The 12,334-nt window shown below is 48.9% G+C and overlaps 1 long non-coding RNA gene across 8 annotated transcripts; it reads left to right on the top strand.

The window, feature by feature from the left end:
• Positions 1-1,199: 1,199 nt before the first annotated feature.
• Positions 1,200-12,188, top strand: LOC134486349 (uncharacterized). Of its 8 annotated transcripts, none has more exons than XR_010065149.1 (7): positions 1,200-2,956; positions 5,591-5,702; positions 5,791-6,525; positions 7,131-7,182; positions 7,601-7,815; positions 8,987-11,428; positions 11,976-12,188. It is a non-coding gene; the product is annotated as an uncharacterized LOC134486349 (long non-coding RNA). The 8 variants fall into 8 exon arrangements; XR_010065147.1 differs by having other exon boundaries at positions 1,213-1,337; positions 2,811-2,956; positions 8,987-12,188; XR_010065145.1 differs by having other exon boundaries at positions 6,328-6,525; positions 8,987-12,188.
• The last annotated feature ends 146 nt before the right edge of the window (positions 12,189-12,334 follow it).

Raw genomic sequence — 12,334 nt, 5'->3', positions numbered from 1 at the left:
CAGAAGTAACAATTACCCAGTCTTGGTAGTTACCAGGAGAGGGAAGCAGGCCTGCTTGCTTTGCTGGCTTTGAGAGACCAGCCTGTGTTTGTCCCCATCTGACACACAAGGGGATAGAGGGGAAGGTACCCAGGGCCACACAGCCATCAGTAGCAGGGCAGAGCAGGGTAGGGCATAGGCAGGACAGCATTCAGGAACCCAAAACTGGGTTCCCTTGGCAACATAAGGGGTAGGAGTACACAGCCAAAATCAGAAAAATCTCACAGGACTCATGTAGATGTGCTGAACAGAACTGAAACCTGGAAGAAAAACCAGATGTTGAGGCCAACAGGGTCTATGGGCATCTATAGCTGACTTTTCTATGTATGTATGTATGTATGTATGTATGTATGTATGTATGTATGTATGTATGCATGTATATATTTATGTATTATTTTTGACACAGATTCTCACTATGTAGAGCAGGCTGACCTTGAACTCACAGAGATCTGTCTGCCTTGCCACTGCCTCCTGTGTATTGGATTTAAAAGTGTGTGACATCACACCCCGGCCCAGGTGCTGGGAATTTGAACTCAGGTCCTCGTGCTCGGGAGCAAGCATTTTAACTGCCTGAGTCATCTCCCCAGCCCTTACGTTTCGATGTTGTTGGGTTTTTTTTTTTTTAAGTTTTATTTATTATCAATATCATTACTTGCCCTTCCTCTTGTTAATCTTGAAGAGGAGTGATCTGATCCTGGAAAGGGAACAGTGGTCAGCTGTCCTGTCCGTGACCCAGGTGCTCTGAATGGCTACAAGCATCGAGCTGACCGGACGCACCTCCTTGTAGTGCTTGGGAAGTCCAGTGATGGAGGTGTTGCTCTTCCTTCTCTCCTGCTCTCACCTGCACCCCCACCCTGGTGACTCTGCTATGTCAGCTGCCTTCCCCGGGTGGGGGTGGGCTGGGGGTGGCACCCAGGACATCACTGTCACCACGTAAGGAAATAGACTTGTTGTGCTGCTAAATGCCTGGCTTCGCTCCAAGCCTCATTGACGATGGCTGACCTCATTTAGAACCAATTTCAGTGTTTTAATAAGCCCCTTGCCTTCCCGAATGTCTCTGATGTTGGAGGCCTTTGGGAGCTGTAATCCCCCACTGGCTCTGCCACGTGAGGCCATCTGTGGCTACGTCCTGACCGTGGGTGGTGACAACCAGAGGAGCAGCTACTGGAGAGGGGGCAGGGAGGCTATCCTGGACAGCTGGTGCAGACTCATCAGGGCAGGCAGCCCCACAGGACCACACACTCCCAGGCTGAAGCTGGCACTTCCCTGGGGCAGATCAGTATTAAGCTTGTTGACAGGTAACATGTCTTCTGTGGGGAGCTGGCTTCTGTCCCTTTACCCTAAGCGCAGTGGCTGTGATTGAAGGTTGAAGACGCATGTTCTCCTGGGGACAAAGCCCAGGATGGAGAAGTATGAACCCGTGAGGCCTCTGTACTTTGACATGTCCAGCACCAGGAACAGCGGCCACAAAAGGATCAGCAGGAGCTCACTCCAGCGGTGCTGGAATCTGTGGCAGGATCCAGGAGCAGGGCCGGTAATCTACATCTGAGAGCAAGGCCTTGTATTGGGGGCATCCGGCAACCCCATGTGAAGCCGAGCTGATCACCGTGAACATGCCTTCAAGAGCGAGTGTCTCTCCTCAGGGTCCATCTTTGCTGAGTATACTAAGGAATGAGAGGGCGAAGGGGGAGGCAGCCTCTCCCCCACACACCACATATCACACACCATACACATACATCCACATACATCCTATACACACCTCATACACACCCCACACCATTCACAGCACACACAGATACCATACATAATACATACACACACACCATACATAATACACACACACATACCATACATAATACATACACACACACATACCATATATAATACACACACACCATACATAATACATACACACACATACCATATATAACACACACACACATACCATATATAATACACACACACACACCATACATAATACATACACACACACATACCATATATAACACACACACATACTATACATAATACATATACACACACACCATACATAATACACACACACACATACCATACATAATACACACACACACACCATACATAATACATACACACACACATACCATATATAACACACACACATACTATACATAATACATATACACACACACCATACATAATACACACACACATACCATACATAATACACACACATACCATATATAACACACACATACCATACATAATACATACACACACATACTATACATAATACACACACACACACCATACATAATACATACACACACATACCATACATAATACATACACACACATACCATACATAATACATATACACACACACCATACATAATACATACACACACACATACCATACATAATACACACACATACCATATATAACACACACACATACCATATATAATACACACACACACACCATACAGCACACACACATCACACATAGCATACATACCACAATACACACCACACACGTACATACACCACACACACATCACACATACCACACACATCCCCCCCTCACACATATACCACACACAACACTACCAAACTGTTTTGCCTCTTTCTTGAGGCCACACAGCACGTGGAGGCCAACAGCTTAGTCATCTCAGGGATCACCAACTCTACAGCAGTCTTTCACCCACTGCCGACCCAAATCTGCCAATCTAAAGAGGTGAAGCCTATTCACCAAGGATAACCCTGTTGCATCTGCTGGCATAATCCCACAGGAGCTGGACGGCCAGGGATCCAAGGCCAGGAGAGAACCAGAGAGGCACGTGACTGGCACCCCCACCCTCAAGGCACTGCCTGGTTCCCAGGGTGTTGTGGGATTAAACGATCATGCTCCAATGTCTGCATTGAATCCCAGGGACAGGTAAGGTCACAGGGTGGAGGAACCTTGTAGGTGTGATTTAGTGTATGTTTGTATGTGTATGCATGGGGGGCGGTGCATACGCATGGGCATGTGGAAGCCAGAGAACAACCTTGGATATTCTTCCTCACGTGCCAGGAATGATTTGGTTGTTTTTGAGACAGCGTCTCTCACTGGCTTGGAGTCACCAAGTAGGCTAGGCCGGCTGGCCAGTGATCCCTAGAGACCTGCCTGCTTCTGTCTGAACCCCAGCACTCAGAATATGAGCCACCATGCCACAGGACAGTGGGTCCTGGGCATTGAACTTGTACAGGAAAGACTTTACCAGCCGTCCACTCTCCATGCCAGTCTGAGGAACTTGAAGTGAGAGATAGTCCTAGGTTATCCAGTGAACCCAGAAGAGGAAGGGAAGCCCTGGAATGGAATGGAGGCTCAGAGTCGGCGTGGATGTGGCAACGGAGGGAAGAGACATCGCCAGTTTGATATTGCAAACCAGGGAATGTGACAACCTCTAGATGAGGAAGAGGCAGTCTCTCTTCAGGCGCAGGACGAGCCTGTCCTGCATGTTTGAGGGTGCACCGCAGTGACCAGAGAGGTCACATGCTCCATCCTCCCATCTCCACAGGCTTTACCCCTCTCCCAACTCAGTCAGCACCATCCGCACTCAGCACTTTCAGGTCAGGCTAGAAACGGATGCTGGCTAGAAACCCGATACATCCGATGGTTGTGTGAAAGACAACCCCGGGGTGCGGAGAGAGAGGCAGAGAGATGAGGAAACGGTATGGTTGCGAGCAGTTTTCCAAGGACAACTTGACCAGACTGGAGTGTACCCCCAAACACAGATGGCAAAGAGCCAGTCTCACCCTCCCCAGGAAAAGAAGCTCTGTGGTCAGGTGCCTGTCTGCAGGGTAGTCTGGGGAGTGAGGGTGGGCAGACACCCACAGGAACTGTGGGTGCCACGGGTGACCCTGCAGCGGACCCAGGAGAGGGAAATGAGTGATGGTGTCCTGGGCACTTGCTTGGCACATGGAAGGAACCCGCTCAGGACGGCTGTCACAGTTTTAACCTGTGCCTTCAAGTGCCTTCTCTTTTGGGTTCATCTGCAACCCTGCGTCTTCCCTAGATGACCAAGTGTGTGCTGGATGCCCTTGTGTGTTGGCTCTGTCTCTCCTTGCTGGTCAAAGCCACATGAAAATTGTAAAGAGCTGTCCATGGCAGGGCAAAGCACCTACTGGGTAGGGTGGGTTGTTTTTGCATCTAGAGGAGGAGAAGGGAGAGGAAAAGGGGGTGGGAGAGGAGGAAAGAGGGCTTCGTTTGTTTCAGCTGTACCTCAAAGGAGCTGACATTACTAGGGCCCCAGAGAGAGCTGCAGGCCAGTAATTGTCCCCCAGATCTCTGCCCAGATCTCTGGGGCTCTACCACCTCTGTCCCAAGTATCAGGACTGTTGGGTCTTCATACAAGTGGAACAACACAGCACATGTATGTTCCGTGTTGGGCTACTTCCCACAGCACGGTGTTCTCAGCGTTCATCCATATCACAACAGGTGTCAGAAAGTTATCCCTGCTTAAGACTAAACAATGTTCCACTGTGTGTGTGGATAGCACATTGCATGCCTGTCATCCGTGGATGGACACTTGCGTGCATGAGTGTGTGCACAGGCACTTGTGGGTGTGGACACTAGAAGTTCATATCCAGTGTCTTTACTCAATCATTTTTCTACCTCATTCTTTAGACGAGTTTCCTCATAGAACCTAGAACTCAAAAGTAGGCTAGACTTGCTGACCAGTGAGCCCAGGGAATCCTCCTGTCTCCACCTCCGTGGCACCGAGATCACTGGTGTCCCACCATGCTTGGCTTTGGTGCCGGGGATCAAGCTCAGCTCCTCTTGCTGGCTTACATGGTATCCTAGTTTCATTTCTGCTGCTGTGACCAAATGCCCTGACAAAAAAAACAACTTAGGGGAGAAGGTATTTATTTTAGCTCACAATTCCGTGTTCATCATGCAGGAGCTTGAGCTAGCTGGTCACATCGCCCCACACTCAAGAGCAGAGAGATTATGCTTATGCTGAGATTAATTTTTCCATTCTTAAACAATGCAGGACCCAAATCCAGGGGATGGTGTTACTCACTTGCAGGGTTGGTCTGAGTGAAAATGGTCCCCATATGTGCATATATTTGAATAGTTGATGGCACTGTTTAGGAAGGCTTAGGAGGTGTGGCCTCATGGAGGAGGTGTGTCACTGGGGTCAACTTCAAAATCCTACACCATTCCCAGTTAGTCCTCTCTCTCTCTCTCTCTCTCTCTCTCTCTCTCTCTCTCTCTCTCCCTCTCCCTCTCCCTCTCCCTCTCCCTCTCCCTCCCTCTCTCTCTCTCTCTCTCTCTCTCTCTCTCTGGCTCTCTCTCTCTTACCTCTTCCTGTTTTATGGTGTAAACTCTCAGCTACTGCCCTCGCACCATGCCCCGCCATGCTCATGGGTTCACTCTCTCGACTGTGAACCTCAAGCAAACTTTCTTCTGTAAGCTGTCTTGGTTGTGGTGTCTTCACACCAACAGAGAGTAACTAAGAGTAACTATGTCAATTAAGGAAATCAAGACACAGGCCAGCTGATCTAGACAATCTCTCCATCTTTCCAGGTGATTCCAGGTTGTATCAAACTGACAAACCACAAGTAACAAACCTTTACCAACTGAGCCACCTCCTGCCTGTTTCCACTTTTTGACTGTTGGGTTCATAGTGCGAAATGAAGTAAGTGGCTTTTTAATTTTCAGTAAGGGGTAGATCAGTTAATCTTCTGTTACTGTGATAAAACATCATGAGCAACTTTGGTTTACAGTTCCAGAGGAATCACGATGGTTGTGGCAGAAAGCAGCAAGTGCAGAGGCTTGAATGAAAATGACCTTACACCAGTTGGTAGAATTGTTTGGGAAGGATTCAGAGGTGTGGCCTTTCTGGAGGAAGTGTGCCACTGAGGGTGAACTTTGAAGTTTCAAAAGCCATGTCTGCCCCTTCCTCTGCCTGCAACTTTCAGGTCAGACGTGTACTCTCAGTCTGTGATATTCTCCAGTACCACATCTGCATGCATGCACCATGAATCTCTGAAATTGTAAGCAAGGCCCTGATTCAATACCTTTTCTGGTCATAGTGCCTCCTTATGGCAGTAGAGTAGAGACCAAGACAGCAGGAATGGCAGCAGGGACCGGAAGCTGAGAGTTCTTGAACCATAAGCCAGAATCAGAGAGAGCCAGGAAGAGTAGTATGAGGATTTAAACTCTCAAGCCTCCCTCAGTGACAGATTTCCTCCAGTAAGTTCACACCTTCTAAGCCTCCCCAAACAATGCCACCAACTGGGGATTCATTCAAACCACCACAGGACAAGCTCCGGGACCGTCCTTGTTTTATTGCTGACTTTTCCATGTCCACTTTGGACATACAAGCTGCATCTCAGCTCCCAAATGAGGACAGTCCCCAGGGTCACAAGGCATGGACAAGGAGAACATTTAGTCTCCGATTCTTCTGGCACCAGCCAGAAGATCCAGCTGTCCCCATGGAGCACACGGTCTTCCTAAAGGTAAGTAGATTTAAGCCTCATAGATGGGCCACATTAGCTTCTGGTTTGGACTGCTTCCCTCCAGCAATAATCGGATGCATCATTTCCACAAATACAAATTCAATAAGGCTCGCCATCTGCTTGTCAAAGATGAAGCTTTAGAAAACAACAGGTCTATGAGCCCAAGGGCCTCTGACATTCATACAGCAGGAGTGGCCTTGATCTGCACGTCCTGATCCAATTTCCCCATTGCTGATCAGGTTAAGAGAGATTCAGCCTAAGGCCCCAGGAAAAGGGCAGCTTTAAATGACTAGGGTAGAGGAGCTTCATGGTGGAGAGGAGACGTGTAAGCCTGGGTGCTGATGATGACATGTTTCTGGGTAACGACCTGTCGGTGTCTGGAGGGATGGGATATCTTAGAAGGATGGGCACTGTTGAGCCAAAGGCCTGTTCTATTGGAACAAGAATCTTTGAGTCACAGCTTTTAGCACTGGTCATGGCCGAGGCCACCAGCGCTTGCTGCTAAGAATTCCTGGTCCATTGCAGGGCTTGAGGAGGGCGCACCTCACAGAATTTCCCTGTCTGTGCAGTTGTCCCCCTGACTGTAAACATTTTTTCTTCTCCAGGACTCTCCTTGGAATGGAAGGGAGGGCCAGCTATTCTCCAAAGTGGACGGAGGTATGTCTTGAAGGGCAATGGGGATACAGAATGTGGTGGTTTGAATGCAAATGGCCCCTATAGGCTCATAGGGAGTGGCACAATTAGGGGGTGTGACCTTGTTGAGGGAAGTGTGTCACCGCCGGTAGGCTTTGAGGTTTCAAATGCTCAAACCAGGCTCAGTCTTTCTCTTTGCCTGCTGAGGTAGAACTCTCAGCTCCTTCTTCAGACACCATGTGGCTCTGCACCTGGCTTGTCATGGACCATGCTTAAGAGTGTGAGCCTTGGGGCTGGGGATTTAGCTCAGTGGTAGAGCGCTTACCTAGGAAGCCCTGGGTTCAGTCCCCAGCTCCGAAAAAAAGAGTGTGAGCCTTGTGTCTTATGCCTGGTCATCTTAATTGGTTTCCGGTGGTTGAAAACACTCAGTTGTTTTCCTCAGTGCTCAGGTATAACCCAAACAACCAATCCAGAGGATTCGCCAATGCTGTGCCACCATAGACAGAGGCTATCTTTAGCGTTACACTTGACTTGCCTGTGGGTGGTGCTGGCTTCAGCAACCAGGACTACACGAAGAGTCTTCAGCAGATCAGACTCCTGCAGGATTCACCCAGTAACAGGATGGCTGACTCCAGATGCTCACCAGTAACCTGGAAGGTATAGGACTTGATACAAAGTCCTGGCAGCCAACCGTGGGATGAACAGTGACCAGGGCTTAGGGAAGAGAATGGCCGTGGAGAGTAGTGGATAGTGCCCATGGGGTGTGGTGAACAGTGGCCATGGGTGGGGTGGACAGTGGCTATGGGTGGGGTTTTCACACCATGACTACTGTCCACCCTACTGATGGCCACTGTCCACACACCGATGGCCACTGTCCACCCCACCCATAGCCACTGTCCACCCGACCCATGGCCACTGTCCACCCCACTGATGGCCACTGTCCACCCCACAGATGACCACTCTGCACCCCACAGTGGGGGGGACAGTGGCCATGGGTGGGGTGGACAGTGGTCTCGGGGTGGGGTGGACAGTGGCCATGGGTGGGGTGGACAGTGGTCTCGGGGTGGGGTGGACAGTGGCCATGGGTGGGGTGGACAGTGGTCTTGGGGTGGGGTGGACAGTGGTCTTGGGGTGGGGTGGAGAGTGGCCATGGGTGGGGTGGACAGTGGTCTTGGGGTGGGGTGGACAGTGGTCTCGGGGTGGGGTGGACAGTGGCCATGGGTGGGGTGGACAGTGGTCTTGGGGTGGGGGGGACAGTGGTCATGGGTCGGGTGGACAGTGGCCATGGGTGGGGTGGACAGTGGTCTCGGGGTGGGGTGGACAGTGGCCATGGGTGGGGTGGACAGTGGTTCTGGGGTAGCATTGACAGTGGACCTAGGAGGGGTGGACAGCGATCTTTGTGTGAATGGAAAAGTAGCTGTTTGAGTTTTGTGTCAGGGTCACTCAGCCTTTGCTTCCCCCCAGCAGCTTAGTGACTCGCTTGCTCCTGGCTGTTCTGTGCAGCCCTTGACTCCGGGCTAAGACCCAGAAAGGCTACCGTGGCAGAGCCGTGCCCTGGTAGCTGCTGACATCAGTGCAAAGAGAGCAACTGTTCTCCACCCACTGGAACACGTGCACAGCTGCCACTGTGCACATGTTTGGGGAGCCCTGTACCTGGGGTCAAGTTTAATTCATGTCAAATACAGGAGGAGGCCGATAACAGCTCCTATCATGCCATATTTGTAAAGTCATTGCAGCTTATTTTTATTTCTCGAATCTCCCCTTGAATATTGTTTTGACCAGGTTGACCCCATAAGATAAGGGATTATACCTCTCTAACTTCCATTAGAAGTGCAGAAACGGATTCCGCAGTGGCAGACAGATAAATGGTGAAACTCAACCCTGGAGCTGGGCCCGCTGCCCGTATGACCAAATGTATGAGCCTGGAACCACCAAGAAAGAGGCAGGAAGGCCGATGCCTGAGGAAGCAGCGTTGATCGAATCAGCAGAAGGAGACTCTAAAATAAGTATAATTACTATCCTTAAAGAGATATGTGGTTATTGTATTCACGGAGCAAGAATGGGCTTTTATATAAAAGAACTAATTAGAGATCATGGAGATTTAAAATAGACGGTCTGAAAAGCAGAAAGAGACATCTGAGGAGCAAATTAGTGAGCTGGAAGATCAGGCAGGTGCCAGCCGAGGAGTTCAGTGCAAAGGGCAGAAGGGGAAAGGTGGGGGGCTTGGACCAGCTCCAGAGGCCCTCATCGCGTGGCAGCCATGCCTAAAGGAAGAGAGGTAAGGCAAGAATGGAGAAAATGGCCAAGTATTTCCAAGCCACAGGACGGACAATCTTGTCTGATTAACCCATTGCTGGGAAGAACATAGAAAACAGGCCTGCAGGACCTGCAGTAGCCCATTAATAGGACTAGGAGTCTGATTCCAGAAAGAGAAAGTCCTGGAGAGGCTAAGTGGGAGTAAGAGGAGCGGGCTGGGGGAGTGGACTCCTGGCAGAGTGTTTGCCAAGCTGGCATAGGTCCTGAGTGCGGACCCCAGCATCCACATAAACAAACAGCGGGGTGCTGTGGTGTGGTGAGCTTAACACTAGGAGGCATCGGGTAGGTCCCTGGGGCTCCCTGGACAGCCAGCCTCATCCAACTGACCAACTCCAGGTTCAGGGGGAGATCTTTCTTAAAAAATGAGGTGAAGTTCAGAGTTGGAGAGGTGGCTCAACAGGAAGTGCTTGGTGCTCTTCCCACGTTGTGTTCCTAGCTTCAGAGAATTAGATGCCTCTGGCCTCCATAGCCATCTGCACTCATGTGTGCATACCCACATGTAGATACTTGTACCCACGCAGAGTTAAAAGAAATTGATAATATGTTAATAAACATGATATGTATTTATAATAGAAATAAATTAATTAACAATTAATTAAAATTAATCTTACGAAAAACCGAAGTGCGGAGTGACTGAAGAGCTCTAACATTGACCTCTGACCTTTACACCCTCTTCCTCCTCATTCCTATAAATATGTATTTTGCACACCAATAAGTAATATCTAGAGTCTGGGTACAAGAGGAGATGCCCTGGTGGAGGAGAGACCCATACCAGATTCTTCCTGGCAACACTGAAACCCAGCTTTCTAGTTTTGGAAAGAAAAGGAAAGCAGACTCAGTTAATTTTTGAAAGAGTCACTGCACGGCTCATTCTGATGAAACAAGAAAAGACGAAGCGAAGGATGAGTATGAGGGGATAGTAAAACCCAGGGGACATAGCGCCAAGCGTAAGGAGCCCTTCGACGGCTGGAGGTGGAGCTTGTTGCTTTCTTTGTGTTTTTGAAAGACTTTAATCGTAGGAAAAACACGGTGGGCGATGATGTCACAGAGGCTCTTTTGCTCACTGTCTTCCAGATGATGCGTACGTCTCGTATGATGCATCTGCATCACAGAGCCAGGCAAACCTCGTTTAGACCTCTGATAGGCAACCGCTTTTCAAAGTCATATAACTGGGTTATGTACATTAGCATAGAACCCTAATTGCATTTTAAATTTTGCGTATTTATTTATTTTTGTACTTATTTATTTGAGGGTGGTGATTGCTGTGGCTTATGTGTAGCAGTTGGACCCTCTACACAGGACTTAAGTTTTCTCCTTTCATTGTGTGAGTCCTGGGTATCTAACTTAGGGCGCCAGGCCTGGTGGCAAGTGCCTTTAACTGCTGAACCTTCTCAACAGCCCAAAGAGTTAATCTTTAAAAGGTGTCGTATCTGTCATCCTGCTAAACTCATAATTTACCCCAGTAAATCTTCAGTACATCCATTCAGATTTATCAAGCGGAATTTTCTGCATTTCAGAGCTGGGCCTCTTCTGGGTCGATATTTGTGACTTTCATTTCTGCCTCTGTCTTTTCAGACCAGTCATCCTCCTGTCTCGGGGAAGCTGTGGGGTGAGCACGCACAGCTCAGCTTGTTTACTTCCGACTGGATAGCTTTTCACAGTTGCCGGTTTGTACCACCGGAGAGTGCCAACCTTGACAAACTGCTTCCTCAGCGTCCTTGAAGCCCAGATGAAGGACTCTGACTCACAAGCAGCTTGAGTTGAAGATCCCTTTGCCTTCCTAAGACCCTTGAGAATGAGTGTGAAGACTCCGTCAAGTCTTACTCACAGATGACAGAAAGGCTCCTACATCCACATATGGCTGCTTGCTGTTCAGGGCTGGTGCCAGCATGCCAGTTAACAGCCACTAGAGTGGCTCTAAGAAAAGTCTTGAACACATGCACACCCCTGAAAGGTATCACTTAGTAATCAGGGGTGCATCGTGGCTTTCTCAGCTCCATTTTCTTCCTTTTCTAGTAGTAATCATGACAATGGCTTATCTTAAAAAAGACATTGATTCAATAGACTTAGTGATAGCTTTAGCCTATTGGCTTTTCTGTGCCAGACCTACAAGAAGAATCTATATATTATTAATCCATTTTATAGATAAAGGAGCTGCACAGACACATTAATTAACGTATACAGGATCACACAGTGAGGGAGATAGACAGATCCCAGGGTAGTTCCTTTGAACCTCTGCCCCTTGCCTCTGCCAGTGTCTTCCGCCTAATTGAGAATTGAACCCAATCTTAATTAAAGTTCCAGAGAACTAAACCTCACAGGTTGATTTATAAGGAGTCATTCTGGCTTGGGGTGTCTGCCTTCTATGTGACACTTCCCTGCAGAGCTGAGAAAACACATCGTCATCCAGAAAGCAGATAGCATAGGGTCCAAGAAGAACGCAGCCAGCTCCTGTGCATGCAGGGCCAAGGAGAAAGGTTAAACTTCTGATTTGCCTGCAGCTCTCAAGATCGTCGATGAGTCGAAAGCTATCAGGCCAGCAAGACGACTCAGCAGCTACGGGTTGCCAATCTTGCTGACCCGAGTTTCATCCTCGAACCCACACGGTGGAAGGAAAGAACCAACTTCCGTGAGTTGTCCTCTGACCTCCACACATGCACCATATATGTACACAAGATGAATAAACAAATGTGATTAAAAAAATTTGAAAGGAAGATTCCGCAAAGACCATCCACTCCATCCCTAACAGCAAGGTTTTATGCACCAGCATCTGGGGTCAACATGGAGATAAGGCTTGAAGGTGGAAACCCTGGGCAGAAAAGGTGTGAGAAGGAGTCCCAGTGTCAGTAGGGAAGGTGCA

The sequence above is a fragment of the Rattus norvegicus genome, chromosome 3, assembly GCF_036323735.1.
Source record: "Rattus norvegicus strain BN/NHsdMcwi chromosome 3, GRCr8, whole genome shotgun sequence".
NCBI lineage: Eukaryota > Metazoa > Chordata > Mammalia > Rodentia > Muridae > Rattus > Rattus norvegicus.
This window is presented reverse-complemented; position numbering and strand designations above follow the sequence as displayed.